Consider the following 4,774-nt stretch of genomic DNA (forward strand, 5'->3'; position numbering starts at 1 on the left):
TCTAAATGTCATTGTTTACTTTGCCATTATTGTCAATAAAGTGAGTATTTGATAAATTAAATTCTTGATATTAATGGAGACAGACAGTTCAACATTTATCTAGTAAACATATAACAAAAGCAGTTTTTAATAAGATATATAAATCTTTGTGTATATATATATATACATATATATATAAATGGCTGCCATTTATAATAGTAGCTAAATACCAATAACCATCTTTATACTTATGCTAAATAGAAAACATGCTAAATAAAAAGGTTTCAATGGTAGAAGAAAAGTACAAAGATACTAGTACCCTGAATTACTGTGCTTTATATTTCAATTGCAAAAAGAATACATGAGATTTAAAGGAGAAAAAAGTGATATATAAAACATAAACCTATCTGGGTCTACTTCATGTTAGAAAAAGTTATACTTACTTTCTTGGGGATGCTTAGTTAGGATAATATTCGAAACCATGGTGTACATTAACCATTTCCCAGGGTGCCCTGTGTTGACATAATTGTCTAGACATCTAAATATTGGTGACTGCCCTGGGATGCCAGAGTGAAGGGACTTGCAGACCAGCTTGCACAATATTTCTTTATATCCTGATCCATCTCTGGTGACCAAGTTCATGATCCAGCTCACCGAAACTGTTCAGGGGATAGTGGGTATTCCCTAAACACATAGGGCAAGGGCTGTGCTCTGAGGATGCTGATTGGATAAAATCAGAGCCGTTTATCTGCAGCACAGTTTTTATCATGAAGTCGCTGCCTGCATTAATTCCTCGTAGTCTCTACAGCTTGGACAATAGTTGCTTTTGAGAATCCTTTTCTCCACTTGAATATGTTCTCTTTAAAATTAAATGAGCAAATCCCCATCCAAATATTTCGTTGCTAATATGGACTACGTTTTACTTGGTTTTCTTTCTGGTAAAATTCCCTCAGAGTTATTGTGCACGCATTGTGACTCTGTGCCTAAGTGGATGGATAGCTACATGTATTTAGGCAAAATAATGCAACCAGAGGTGTGATTTTTGTTTTTAATATGTAGAAAATATCACTAACTCTGAAATAATACTTTAAAAAATCCAACTTTACCTACGCTCTATCATCGCCAGATAAGAATTGATCAGTCTGAGTCATACACTTTAGACTGTTAGACATATTGAAAGATTTAAACAGTATTTATTCAAATTTGAATTGAAGAATAAAACTGTGCCTCATTCTCCACAGGTGTCTCCAATTCTAACATTTGATTGCCTTTCTGTTTATTACATTTCAAAAGTAAACAAAAACTATTTTGCTGTTATTGGAGTCCTAAATATTTTCTCAATATGAGTACTGAAATTATGCCAAACACACACAAACATTTAAAATCATAGCTTCACAAATTTGCTGAGGTTTACGATTTTGAGATACGTGGATTTTCAACTCAAATAATATACCATTAACACACACACATACTCACTCATACAAGGACACATATACACATATTGAATTATGATGAACACATAACAATCATAGAAACACTATTTTGTAAATGTGATTAGAAATATTAGCTGGTTTGATAGCTTGAAGATATTTTCTTAACACTATAGAACAAGAAGCATTCATATGAAACAAATCAGTGTTATGACTTCTCTGTATCATATTTAAAATATAAGAGAATATATCAGGCATTTCTCATGCCATGGAATAATACAATAAAAATGGCATTGGTGAAACCGATCTGAACAACATTTATTTTCAGAAATATATCTTTGTTCAAGCAACTGAAGCCTTGTAGCAGGGTGTGTATTTGATGTATAAAGCGTTGCATAAGCAAGAAAGTATTTCACAAGGTCAGGAATGAAATGCATCTGAACCTGCTGTTAACATTCAGCAAAATATACTGCAGGTATTCTGTAATCATTTCTTTCTGTCATTGTGGATCAGATGCCATGCAACCTACACAGAAAATGATGGCATCCATTCTGTTCTGAAAGAATATACTCTGCAATATAAAAGGAATGAACTGTCCCAATTCAGATGCAGAATCTCATTGCATTGCATCTTCTCAGACGACTGAAATATTTAACTCTATAGAAATCATTTATAAGGATTTGTGTTTGTGAAAGTAAATGTACAAGGTAAAAATATGGTGAGTATATAGTTGAAATCAAACTGCATAAAAGACAAGTATTTTCCTTCTAAATTCAGAGTAAAAATAATGTGACCAGCAATGCAAATGCAAAATAATAGGCTTGAGGCCATTTTTGCCCCTCCTGATCAGACCTTTTGTTATTCTTATGCTAAGTGTAGCATAAGCCATTTTTTAATTTCATGGCACATAAGTTAGTATATCATGACATCGAAATAATTTGATAATCAAGAATGAGAGCCCTAAAAAAGTGTTTCTGTCGTGAGTGGCACATGCAGGGCAGCTTGATTGCTCTGCGTGCGGAATCAACATCAAGAGATTTCGGAAGCATAATTTTTTTGTACTTGGGCAGCTGGTAGAAAAAAAAAGAATGAGAGACTTAAACAAATAAAATACAAAGAAGCAAAAGGTAGTAAGAGGGTACACATTTAATTTTATCTGAATAGATCCTTTATTGTGACACACACACACATGCAGGCACAGGCACGCGCACACACACACACACACACACACACACACACTCTTACACACACACCATATATACGTGCAGATGACATATCTTGTTATCCTTGAAAAGCTAACAACATGAATTGTATTTCAACAGAATGAAATTGATGAAAATTTTATATCTAAAAATAACTATAAGATATACTTTACAAGAATGATTTATCACATTTCTTAAACTCAATTTTACTTTTCTAGATATTAACCTATTTTTTATAGTTAATTATACCTGCTTTTTAAATTGTGATGTTATTTTTAGAGATGTTTTAAGAGTTTTATTTGGAACCTTGTCATCATACCTGCATCCTTTTCTCAACATTGTATCTTATCAGTGGTATCAGATCCTGGCCTTATTAACTGGTCTCCTTCTTACTCATAATTATCCATTTGTGGCTAATCTTCCTTCCTTCTGTACAAAATCTATATTCCAGGATTCAATATTTATGAAAGTAATTAATTTAATATTCATGACAACCTTGTTTCCATTTTACAAATTCTAATTATGAAATGATAATCATGAACTACTTATGAAATGTTAACTCTTTCTCCCAGTGACATAGTTAGCAGGTATTTGTTGAGCTAAAACCTGAGTAAGTGACGTCTAGCTGTAAGAGCTGTGTTCTTCATGGCTAGAAACAGTGTCACTAAACGTGGTAAAGCAGCATGACCGGTGGACAGTTGATCTCCATAAATGTTCATGAATACCCATTATCTTTGCTCAGTGGTGTATTTACAATCCCACTACAATAGTTGACAGGCTGCTAATTTAGTACCAAATTTGGGACTTCCAACCATAGGACCACAGTCCACATCTTTGCCTCTGTGGATATCAGTTTACAAATTTTTAAAATGAGCATAAAAATATATAACCTGTTAGACCTACTAGTGTCTAGTGACATCAAATGAGACCTAGAAGAAATGTATTTTTTGAAAATATATTTTAAAATTTGCTCAAATTTAAAATTGTAGTTGTAGTAATAGTAGTAATAATAGTATTGGGTTGTCGGAAAAGTCATGATGCATTTTTGCAAAGAAAAACATAGAAAAAAATACATCATGATTTTTCCAACAACCCAATAGTACAACAAAAGAAGACACTATAAATTAGATACACATTAACCTATAGATTCAATAATGATCTAACAATAGGTAGGAACACCAGAGGAGAAAAATTTTAAATGCATTTAAAAAGAATAGGCAATGGCAAGCCTACAGAAAGGAATACATAGATAGCTGTTCCTATTTTCATATTCTCATCACTTAACCCTGTTGCTTATACCACTGCTATACCCATAAGACTACTGGAATAAACAAATCTATTTCTGGAGTTTTAAGGATGACAAAAAGTAACATCATGGCACAAAGGGACTTGAGATGTCCTGCTTGGCAGTTCCTAAAAAGCAAGGGAAATTAATCTCTCCTTTTCTTCCCAATGTATTCTATACCAGCGGTTCTCAGAATTATCCTGTTACCACCAGAAGCAGACACCCTGTGAGCATGTTAGGACTCCACAGGCCCCATCTTGACCTATTGAATCAATAGCTCTGGGAATGAGTTCAAGTTAACTGTGTTAACAAGTTCTCTTGGTGACTCTTACATACACTAATGTTTGAGAATCACTGTTCAGCACACTGACCTGACCTCAGAGAGACCATGCTTGGTGTGCAGTACAATAGGAATTGTGTCAATTGTGCTTATGCAGCTGTGCAGCCTGATATGTATATACAGATCTGAGGTAGGAAAGAGCAGAGTTGGCCATAGTTCTCCAATGACTATCCAAATGCCTGCTCTAGACTTGAATCTGCATTGAGTGCTGAGGTAAAAAAAGTGAATAAAGCATCGGCCTTGCCTTTGTGTAACTCAAGTAGTTAACTGTCACAATGAAGGTTCCCAAATAAAGACACCTCATCAAACTGAAAGAGATTAAACAATTCCCAGGAAGGTGATATTTGAGCAGCGTTTGACATGCATGCCAGTTTTTGTTTGTTTGTTTGTTTGTTTGTTTTTTAAAGATTTTTATTGGGGAATTGGGGGAAGGGGAACAGACAAGTTGCTGTCCTTTTGTTCTTCACTGCGGTTGCTGGCCGCTCACACTGGCTGCTGGCTACACACGGTAGCCCATGGCAACCCACTGCAGCAGGGG

The sequence above is a fragment of the Hipposideros armiger genome, unplaced genomic scaffold (assembly GCF_001890085.2).
Source record: "Hipposideros armiger isolate ML-2016 unplaced genomic scaffold, ASM189008v1 scaffold_583, whole genome shotgun sequence".
NCBI lineage: Eukaryota > Metazoa > Chordata > Mammalia > Chiroptera > Hipposideridae > Hipposideros > Hipposideros armiger.